Genomic DNA, 12043 nt, shown 5'->3' on the forward strand with positions numbered 1-12043 from the left:
AATGAAAAAAAAAAAAAAAAATCACACATTAGTATGTAAACAAGACTCTAAGGGAATTTTCACAAAGTCCCTCCTTCCTTTGCATCACTCCAAAAATTACTACCTTTTCAAGGTGTTACCAAGGGATGCATAGTCTGTTTAAAGAAGAGCAAGACACATTGGTGGCCCATGACCGAGGCTAAAATAAGCTAAATCTGGAAGTTAATTAAAATAAACCATTTTGCATCAAAACTCAAGGGACTGGAATTGCAAAGAAGGGAATTTTTCCTTTTATAGTTTGCTGCTACTTTTTGGCAGTTACAAACAAAGAGCCACCCTTAAACACAGTTCTTGAAGAGCATCTTCAAGCAGGCTCTTTCATTCCTGTTTGGGAAACTGAACAATAGCAACCGTGATAAAAGAAACTTCAAGTCACAATAAATACATTGTTCCTATTTAATTAATGTTTTCTCAATACAATTGGTGTGTAAGAGGTCAGGGGAATAGAAAATTGTATACTATAGAGATCACGCTGTCAGGTAGCACATTAAAAATATTAAAAATGTTTTCCATGACTGTTCCACAACATACACTGATACGGGACTAGCAGAATAGCACGTGCACCAACCAATTCTTTGTAAGTGGGAAGCTGAACCCTGTAATCTCTTTATCATCCTGTCAGTGAGTTAATGGTCATTACCATGAACAGATTCTTATTTTATCAAGCAAGTCAAGGCATCACTGGTGCTTTTCATATGATAATACTGATGCTTTACACCACAATTATAATGAGTACAAATTTTTTAGCTTTACCTAGGCTTAGTTGCAACCTTTCAACTTGCAAACATCACCTTGAAAGTCAGAGACACTCGTGTAGCATACTATTCTCCTTATGACCAAACCTCTCTTTCTCTCTCTCATTCCCTCTCCTCTACATACAGTATAAAAGGCTTAGAGGTGGAAACAATAGGGGAAACTGCTAGCTGAGAAAAATCTTTCCTATACATCTTGTAACGCTACCATCCAGAGCAGTGCAACTGGAGCTTTACATGTGTTTTCGTTCAAGATTACCAAAACGCCAATGAATGTTTCTTCCCTTTATCAGCACTAAAAATATTCTAACAAACATCCTCATGTCAACAGTTACATATTTTCAAAACAGAAATTTCCCATTGGGCTTTGTTTGTTATCAGCAAAAAGTCATTTTGCAATATTGCACGTTCCAGCTCACTTCCCCCAAACAGCAACCACCACCACTGCTGGTTTCTTTAATTTTTGGAAATGTTTTGCTTTGTCCAAACAAACACGAAAATCAGTTTTCTTTCAAATATGTGATGAACTCAAGAGTTAGACTTACAAGGGGTTTTCTTTGCTGGGGTTTTTTCAGGTTAAAGATATCCTTGTGTATTTGAATTGGATGGTAGTGGTGGTTTGGTTTGGTTTTCAAATGATGCTTCTAATCTTACCACTAAATAAAAAAATAAATCAAGAACTGCACTGCAGCTAAGTGTGAGCACATGTAAAACAGAACTGAGACCATGCAGGGCAGTGTTGATCTTGGATCCTAAAAGGAATTTTATTGAAAGTTCAATGATCTTCAGAGATAACTCCCCCAGTCTCATGATTTTCTGTGTTATTTTGGCACACCTCATGTACAGCAAAATGAAAAAAAGAAACAGCCAAGTCTCAAGACAACTTCTGCAACACCTCGCAAATAAGTGTTCCTATTTCTTTTTTTAAACTGAAATTCTAGAGAATTAGGGAAGGGAGAAAGAGTACAGGGAAGGAATAGCTTCCCTCAGAGAAGTACTCCAAGCTCATGTGCACGTTACTGTAGTCCCTTCTTGGGACAGAAAACCCATTCACCACCTAAATCTATTAAACATTCAAGTTGATGAAAGACAATGAGAGCACTGGAAAAAAAATTAAGTATGCTGTGAATGCTGCCAGCAGACCCTGTTTGTGCTGGTGTCTCCTCCTGAACGGGCAGCCACCAAAGACCCAAGTCACACACCACAGGCTGCCCATCATCAATATACATGAACATCTGCATTGCACCTACCTGGGGCCAAAAGCAAACCTGTGACCAGTGGAAGAAAGCTCTTCATTGCAGCACCATCCTCCACAGCCATTCCTCTTTACAAAACCATATTTCATTGTTATGAAACAAGGTACTGCCAGCCAGCAAGACACAACATTAACAACCCTTATGTATATGTAATCTCCTACATATAAAGGAGGAAGTTGAAGCCAAGATTTTACAGTATGATTAATGATTTCTGGGTGCACAGTTCAATTTACTCCGAAGAAATGCTGAGTTTTGCTTCTGGATGGGGAAAAAAAGAAAACAGGCTCCTTTAACAACTCTTAAGCTAAACCAGCTTTGGGTTGAGTATCCAAATCACTGGTTGTTTTCAGATGGTTGCCACAAGACCCTTGAGAGAGCTATCTTGGAAAATTAATTAAGCCGCAATACATCACATTTAAAACCTGGTGTCCTTGCTTCAGGTTGCTCTTCGGTTTTTGCTCAGCCAGCCTCTATGGGTGGGGTAAATGTGCATTTAGAGATGGGGAAAAAATAAAAAGGTCTTTCCCAAGGGCCTGGGCAGGCAAGTGAGTTTCCATGAGGTAAGCAAGGGTGTGAGCCCACGGGCATGCTGCAATGGTCCCAGTGCGTGCTCTTCCTCTACGGTACACTGCTGAGGTATCCTGCTGTGAGCAAGCATGTGGCAGGTACCGTCCCCGTCCCCACTGTCACTCACCCCACAGCTCACAGCCTGTGCTTGCACCTGCAGCACCTGTACAGCCATTGCTTCGTGCTCTGGCATGTTATTCTGCAGGGACAAGAGGCCGGACGCCCACCCCATTGCCTCACCAGCGCTCTCTATCCCTAGCCTTTTGACTAGGCTACCGCACGCTTCTCACATACCACCTATCATTTAAGCATCAATCAAACATTGTTCACTCCACGTCACAACAGCTACAGCTTGATCTTCACACAGGTCTTCTGTCTCTCTGCTCTTCATCTCTGCTTCCCAAACCTGAGACTGTCCTTTGGCCTCCTGCTTACCTTCAGAGCAGCTGCTTCTCTCTAAGCCACCAACCAGTGTGGATGGCCACCAGCTGCACCACCCAAGCTGGCAGCGACCCTGGTGGAACACATCCAACACAGCAGCTGTCCTCCAGCAACCAGTGGTACCCAAGTGCCCAGTTGGGCACTGGGCTGACCTCCACTACCTTTGCTTCCCTGATAGACTGGGGGCCCCCCAGAGAGCTGTTATGCACCTTGGCTGTGCCTGTGGAAGGGGCAGAGATAAAGACCCGGATCCTTTTTCATACAAAAAGTCAACAGATAAATTGGCAGAAAAGACAGTCTGGACAGTGTTATGAGTCTCTGTTCAAAGGCTATCCTGCTGAAAGGGGATTTAAGGGAGCATTTGACAGCTAAGAATAGCTGTCTCAGCCCACTAAACTTCAAGTCTCCTCCTCTCCTGACAACTAATATGCCCCCTCCCCCCCAATTGAGCTCTTTGTGTAGGGGCTCTATGAGGTGGCTACACTGGTTCTATCTCTCCTGGGGGTACTCCTGCACCAAAAAGATGCTGACAGCAAAAAGCACGCAGGTCACCTCCTCTGTTCTGGAACTGCCTGAGTACCAGAAGGCAGCAGAATTTTTGTCTTAATAGCTAACTGCTTTTAGACCTTCGATGTGTTTACTGCTCAGCCTAAAACACCTGAAAGACATCAGTTTGTGTACTAGGCACAGTGGACCCATTCTGCAGAACCTAATTTTACAAGTGAGATGAAGCTCAGCCTTCTTTCCACATTCACACAAGATAGACATCCAGAATAAAAAAAAGCAATCCTTCACACCCTTTTGCTAACCAAAGATACAAATCAAATGGCACTGGCAGACTGTTCTTCCCCAGTTCTATAAAGACTTGCCATGCAGAAAACATCTTATGTGCCCACTGAATTCTTTCTTCCACAATATTCTGTTAAACTCTTAATTAGAAAACAAAATAAAAACATATAGTACTCCTGCACTAGCTGTTTCCATGTAGTATTCAAGAAGCTGCATCATAGACACAATACCTATTAGTGCAACTATCCACCAAAGAGAAACCTAAATTCCATGGAATTACTGCTGCAGCGTTGAAGTGCGTAAACTGCCAAAGCATTCAGGAAGTTAAGAGATTTGTTTATGGACTAGACAAGGTTTAATTAAACCAGGCAGCTCCAAAGAACAGTAAATCCTCTCTCCTCCCGTCTTCCCCACCCCCCTTTTTTTTTTCCTAGAGTATCTTTCTCCTAGTGGCTCTCCTCTTCCTAATAATCCCATCATAAATGACAGATATGTTATCAGTCATCACTGGGATTTGACATGTTCTTAATACCTGTCATGACAGCTCTGAAGTCTGCATGCTACCCCATTGTACTCCAAGGCATTTGCAGGAGGTAATGGACACATCAAATAGCAGTCAATGGCTCTGCTTTATTCGACTGCTGAAGGCTTGCAATACAGAAGTAGGTGCTTAAAAAAACCTAATCCGTGATCATTCAAAATTACACGCAGAATAATTAAATATAAAACAGTACAAATAGCTTTTGCATTCTCTATGCTTATGATCATCTTGGACACATTGTAGAATTTATTATTCTATATTTATTGATAAGAATGCTTTAATATATTTAAGAAAAGGTATCAGTATTGGTAATAGCGAAGATCACACTAATGATCCAGGGTCTTCATTGAAAGGTTCCAAGTATTATACTCATGTTGGCAACATAGCAATGTATTGCTGTGCCCATACAGAGTCCCTCTGGGTTCCCTGGGTCTCTGCTTTACTTTAATAGAGAACCTGATGCAGAAGCGAGGCACAAGTCAAGGCTAGAACCAGAGTTAATATCAGAGGTGAATGCCTGAATTGGTATGAAGACAACGGGATTGTGAAGTGAGTCATTCACAGTAATTGTCAATACTATAAAACCAAAGACTAAACGTGAGCACAGTAGAACATGCATTTGAAAAGAGAATGTTGGGGACACAAGGAAAAGACAGTGTCTTATCACCAAGTGATAACGACAAGGCACATCAACTAGTAGGTTTTGTATCAGTCCATTCCTAATGCCTGTCGATTTCTGTAGTCTTCTTAATACAAGTAGTTTTGTCTTTCTTTGTTCAAGCCCTCAAAAGAGCTGTGACAGATACAGCACTCCACAGAACAAATTCAATACAGAACTCTCTAAACAGATGTATTTTCTTTTAGTCAAATTCTAGTATTCATTCAGATGACTCTGGTCATCTGTGTGCAGTACTTTTCAGGCATAAAAATAAAATACTTTCTCACTGTGACATTTCTCTGGAGCCTCAAACTTGCAGAAGACTTTCTCTCAGTGTATCTAGGCTGCTGCAAAGCATCATATAGCCATAGTCTCTGCCAATAGCATACGAGATGCATGACAGCAGTGTTCCTTGCCATTAGTAAATACAATAGCTTGTTGTTCTCAATGCATTTACAGTTTTGCAAAAAAGGAGAAAAAAACGCCCAAAAAAACCAAAAAACCCACACAGTTTAGAGACAGTGCAGCCCTGTGCACAAGAGTAACTTAAGGCCCTTTCAGCAAGGCAAAAAAGCTAAGGCAGAACTGTGAGCTGGAGTCAAAAGGAAGTGTCCCATCGACATAATGAGCTTTGGAGAAGATCTGGAGTGAAGACGACAACCAAAACACTTTCAGCCACCTAAGTGACTGTACATCCTTTGGTCAAAACTGTTCACCAGTACTAAGGGTCTCAAGGGACTGTTTTCATCTATAAGAAATGGATGAGCAAACTGGGATTTTTTCCAGTGAAATTTTATTTAGGAGAGATACAAGAGTAACTTGTATCCTGTAAGCACCTGTAAGCACTCAGAACAAAGTGATGGCATTTGGGGAGGGGGGGTGGGGGGGGTGTTGCTCTCAGCATGTGGCTTATCAACAAAGCAAATCCTGTTCCAGGGATCTAAACCACTTCAATAACAGCACTGGTCGAGTATAAACTCACCCTGCCAGCTCAAACACTTTCAGAAAAACTGAAAGGTTAAGTTTGTATCAGTAGGCTTCATACCAGATCAGATATTGCCTGTTCTTGAGCAGTTAACATAAAAACCTACCACAAACAAACTTGGTATCTTATTTTCTGATCATGATCTTATTCCAGGGCCTGTTCCGGATCAAATTTGAACTGCTGGCTGAGCCTGGGTTGCACAGAGGCAAGATGATGGCAGCACGGCTCCATTTAGGAGTCTTCCCAGCACATATTCCCTTCTGGCTTCACTCCAAGGAGCATTTACTGCTTCTCCTGCTGTCTACAATCCCAGTTATTCCTTTCATATACCCTCTCAGCTGTAAGCAAATCAACATGCCAATCCCTTGGGACACATGGCTTAGTTTATACTTAAGACTTGCCATTCTGGTTTCTGCTTTGGACATTGATTTCCATTGTCTCAGCTATCACTCAACAAAAGGGCATTTAATTGCTGTCTCATTTAGTCTGGGGGAGAGGGGGAGAACAACTTTTACCAGCCCTCTGATTGATGGTAGCTATTAGCACCTTCTAGCACAATAAGGACTTATTAGAAGCCCGATTTACATGTGAAGTTCATTGCCACACAAGTGAATCAGATTTGCAGCTATGCTTACTTGAACAACTTTAGAGACAAAATCTTCAAATTAAATGAATTTGCAGAAATGCTTACACTGGCCACCCATTTAAAAGGAAAACTTTGAAGATTAATGAAGTTTGAGGAAAGCTTCTAGTAACAAAAGAAGAAAAGATTTGTAGACATCTCAATTTTGTTTCTCTTTCTAAGCACTACCATGTAGGTGCTTTAAGAATTCTAAAAAAAAAAACCCAAAAAACAACCAACCAACCAACCAACCTGATTTATACTTATTTACACACATCTAACACCAGGAAACACTTCATATCCACTATGCATCAAAGTTTATAATTGCAAACTACAAAAGGCAATGCTGAAGAATCCCATAAACAATTTTCTCCTCTTGCATGAGAATTTCTACGTTCTTTGTGATGGAGGAACAAACAAAATTAATATTCACATTTAATATCCTCCATGTTCTGTAGAGCAATGAGCCACATAGTCTGCTGTTCAAGCCAAACTGCTGACAGTGGATTTTTAGTACTCAGCTTGTTTTATTAAAAAGCACAAGGATGCTAATCTTTCTTTCAAAGGAACAGAGCTCAAGAAACAACTAGATCAGTGAAGGCTTCTTGAAATACTACCTTTAATCAGTCCAGTTATGTGAAGCTTGCAGTAATTTCAATAAAAGTTTGATGTAGTTTGATGCAACTTATCAAAATGTCTAATCTTTCCAAAATCTAAGACCAAGTACCTTTTGAACATCAGACTTTCCAGTCAGACGTAGAAACGAGCTGAGGCACTGGGTATTATCAGACATACATTTGTGCATTTTTTGGAAGATTTACCATGGGAGAGGTAGATCGAGAAAGGCCGACTTGCAGTGAGGCAGCGATGTACAGCCAAACATGAGAGCACTCGTGCCATCTCAGCTGTGGGGAGTGCTAACCCTGGCCAGGCAGAGGCTTTCTGAAACCATGTTAGCTATACCCACAAAAAAGCACTTCTGGCTACTTTGAGAACATATCCTCTACTATTCACATAATTGGTTTAAAATTCCACAGCAAAATTACTCTGCTATTACTTGCTTTCAGTGAGTCCACCCTTACATTCACATCCCCCACGGGACCCACCTTTGCTCCTCAGTGATTTTCATCTTCTCTGATGTGTATTTCTAATAAGCTTAAATAGTGACTATTTTCATGCTTTTTCCTACATTTCAGAAAATCATGATTTTAGGTTCATAAATGAATGTGCGAAGGCAGATTGTACTTTTTTGCTTTAGAACAGCTGTGTTCACTTCTATTTGTTCTGCAGCTCACATACGTGTGAAACTATATTTTGATCCCTCCCTTTCCTATTAGTTTTTAAGGGGAAGTAAAACAATGCACAGAAGCATCCCAGAAAAAACCCAAAACCTAAACAAAAACCTTCCCAAACTGGCATGCAGCCCGATACTAGCTAAACACTAGAATACACTTGTTTTCTTAACTTGGCTCTTTGTAAATTTTATTTTCCTCTCCCACTGTTTCATTTCTCTTTGGTGTGAGACAGGAGACACGTGTTTCTCTTGCTGGAAAGGCTAAGTGGTATCTTCTGAAAAGTACAGGCTATAGACAATTATTACTGGTAGCTGAGATGAAAGCGGCACAGGCAAGCCCACTGAAATGCTTTGCTTTCCCCTCCAGGCTCACGCCAGGCTGGAACCAGTGCTCCCAACAGCAGCACTTCCAGGAGTGTCGCCAGCACCAAGCGAGCTGCCAAAATGGTTTTAAACCACTTTGCAGCTAAAGAACAGACCAAAAGCCATGTTTGAGCAACGCCTCTGTCAATCTGCACTTCAGGTCTCTTTGGCCACATGAGGATAAAGAAAATTCCTAGTTGGAAGAAGGTTTTACAAGCTGGTTTCTGAGAAACCTGTCAAGCCAACACGTGCTAATCAACGTGAATGGGTCCTGGAAAAGAAGTTGATCAAATCTCTCTGATCATTCTCAGAGACCCAGTCAAACCCGCGCACCTTTGAGATTCAGGTCAATCACACATCTGCTCAGCATCCCCCTGGGAGATTCAGAATGTAAGTGCAAAATTAGGGCAACCACTAGCACAGCAGTAGGCTGAGCATCTTGCTGGCAGAGGCACAAACCTGCTTTCCTACCCAGCATACCATCTATAAATAGGTTTACGAATACAGAACCTCTGCCAAGCTGTTCTTTTTTTTTTTTATCCCTTTGCTAATTTTTAATGCCTCTTGCAAGATTGGCTCCTAGAAGTTTTATCTCCATTAGTAGTAATAAACATTTATTATATGCTCCAGCAACATCTGAAAGTCTTGATGAATAGCAACAAATTTGTCTAGAAAAATAGAATATAATTTCTCATTTAGAAAACTCTAAGGTATTAAAAAAAGGAAAAAGTGAGCTTACCTGAAAACAAAAAATTCACATGAGAAGTCTGCAATGCACACCACGGCTTGGGAGAGAGAAATCCACTTCTGATGGGACTTCAGGAGGAGACCGGGCGGCGTCAGTGTTTAGTCTTGTTCAGCTGTGCTCCAGCGGGTACCAGGAGAGCTCCAGAACTGAGCCCTGGGCTGTCCCCCTCACTCTTCTCACCTGGAACAACAGAACAGGCTCTCAGCTCCCTCAGCACAGGAGTGATGCAACATTTCATATTCAAGACCCAGTGATGAACGTTTACATTATCTGACTGCTGGAGATGCAGCCTTATAAAAGGTGAAACTTCATTACAGCTACCATTATCAATAAGCATCGGTCTCTGCTTTTCTTTACTGCAGGTGCCCTCTCAACTTAAAATGACTTGAGGACATGCAAAGCACCAGAAAGTTATTTAGAAAGCATTGTAACTCTGCCTTGGAGGGGCCACTTTTCTAGAAGATAATGGTAGACACATAAAAAACTTACTCAAGCCCAATGTGTGGCAAGAAGACTTTATGGTAAGAATTTGACTTTGAGCTGCCAATGGTTGGGTGACCAAATCAACCAGTGCTAATTTCAAACAGGAGCATTAACTTTCATCTACTATTATTCTCTTGCATCTCCTTGTTTCCCCGTTGCCTCCCAACTCTTACATAGTTCACCATCCATTTTCAAGGATGGATGCCTAAATGAAGTCCTTTATTAAGGCTCACTTTTCAAAAGCAATGTCACCTTGCAGTTTCACTTCACTTCAGAAATTAACTTCTAGGGGCATATTCTCAAAAAGCCTATATCTATACTTACACCAGCTTTCTGGGAAATAATTGAGTATGGAAAGTAAGGTTTAGCCTGATGAAATTTTTATTTCCATCTAAAAAGAAAAGGAAATGCATAGTAAAGAACTCCTTTCCTCAGCCTCCCTCTTTTTTTCCCCTCTGCAAGATGAAGACAAAGGACACTTATTACAAATCATTTTTTTCCCTTTCAGAAATCCCACAGAACTCACCACCATATACTTAAGTTTTGAGCTATGTAGAATAGACTGCTGAATACTTTGTATGTTCTGAGCAACCTGATCTCAGCAGGGTGTTGGACTACATGACTTCCAACCCAAGTTATCCTATGATGTTTTCCAAAGGGAAGAAAGACTGGTTTGTACCTCTCAGAAAAGCAAGCCAATCTTTTTTTATGTTTACCACCATTTTTACTGTATGCATCTCCTCCAACATGGAGTCTTTCAATAGTTCAAATCTATAAGCATTTTACATATAAAAAGGCATTTTTAATCTTGAATTAGCAGAAGTATCTTTTCAGATGTTCAAACTGAAAGGATTTAACACAATTAGGTAAAACTAGCCTGGTAAGAAAGCTAAGAGAATGTATCCTAAGTCCTCTGTTAGGTAACACAAAGAAAGGGCTTGGGGGAAAAAAAAAAGTGTTGGTATTTACTGTAGAAGAGCCACCAACTTTACAGTAATACATTTTCTACCTGCGATTCTGAAGTCAGGACACTGTTTTAAACTCAGCCTGAGCTGTCATGTCACATGCAGCTGTCAGATCAGTCTGCAGCAAAAGCAGCAGGATCCCTTGCACACTCCACGCCTCTCCCTGCCAGCACAGTCCTCTTGGTAACGCCTCCTCCCTCTGCCAAGGCACAAGGTCATGCACAAGCCCACATCTCTCGCAGAGCATCACACAGTCAGCTCCCAGGCCTGAGCTCCAGCTGCCTCCATCATGTCCACGAGCAGAACCTTTTAGCTGGCTGGCAGGTTTACTGAGCAGTAAAAAGCTGACTTTTCAAAGAGACTCTCAAAAGACAAACTTTATGATTTTTTTTCCTCCCCAAATCCTTAAGCATATGTGTATTTCTTGATTAATAATAAACCCAAGAAAAACTTGTGTAACGCAGAAAGATCTTCTTCTGTTTCTTTGTGTACCTGCTCTCATTAGAGAGGAACAGAGATGTTATTTAATAGATGGGATATCCAGGGAATAAAGTGCAAGAATTCCAGTCCTAAAACATCATAAAGACAAGATATTACAATAATACATAAACAGACTTTTCCTATCATTAAGGCAAAGGAATGCCACATGGGATTGGAAAATTCTCAAATCCAACAGAGCCTTATTCTTGCTCTTCAAAGTCTAACACTCCTATCACCTCTGCCCTCCTCTCCTTTCCCCCTTCTCCAAGAACTGCAGACACCCTCTCTGCTAATCCCAACCAGCACACTGGCCATCAGACTCTATCATTGCTATTGCTGCAAGGGACCACCGAGGCAAGAAAGGGGTAATCCCCTCAACCACTCACGGGGCTCTACCAAGCAAGGGGATACACATTCTTTCTTCCTTCATTTTTCAAGAATCACAGGTACTGCTTTATTCTAATAAAATTATTTCAAAGACATAAACACCATCACCAGTTTTAAAGCTGAGCCTTAGCCTCAAACACAGTCTAAAGAGACCGTTGTTAGACATGTCTTCAACACCCCCATAGTTTGCTTCAAAGCTCATTGCATTAAGTGGGAATAGTTGAGATGCAAAATCAAATTCAAGCATCCTGGGAATGATGCACAGCTGGCAGGCAGATCGACTGCAGGGATGCAGTTCTGCACATAAAGTCACGAGAGTGGAATTCCTAATAATGTGTAGTAACCAAGGCATGAAAGAGAAATCAGTTCACGAGTTAGCCCCCAGCAGCAGAGAGGAAGTTTTGTCTGCTTCTCTGGAAGGAGGACAGCCAGTACTGCTCAAATCAAAGCCTTGATCCACAATCCTCCAGGCTTAATTAGAAGATCATGAAGAGTACAAAATGGCATTGGACACAAAACCCGATCATTTTTCAAGTAAATTTAGTGGAATGAGCACTGTTACATTTACAATCCACTCTCCTCCATCCACTCTTTTTTCCTTGTTAATGATACAGAGTTGGCTGCAGATGCAACAAAACTGGTCAGTGACCGCAGCGTGTCCTAAAGCAAGTCT

At 41.3% G+C, this 12043-nt stretch overlaps 1 protein-coding gene across 2 annotated transcripts in view; it reads right to left on the reverse strand.

Annotated features, from left to right (window-relative positions):
- Positions 1-12043, reverse strand: part of PLXNB2 (plexin B2) — a 262562-nt gene that overhangs the window by 169304 nt on the left and 81215 nt on the right. For both annotated transcript variants that reach the window (XM_074870093.1, XM_074870095.1), the window contains exon 3: positions 9047-9235. The gene's annotated coding sequence lies outside the window, so the exon portion shown is untranslated. The remainder of the gene's footprint in view (positions 1-9046; positions 9236-12043) is intronic.

This window comes from Strix uralensis, chromosome 5, assembly GCF_047716275.1.
Source record: "Strix uralensis isolate ZFMK-TIS-50842 chromosome 5, bStrUra1, whole genome shotgun sequence".
NCBI classification, from domain to species: domain Eukaryota; kingdom Metazoa; phylum Chordata; class Aves; order Strigiformes; family Strigidae; genus Strix; species Strix uralensis.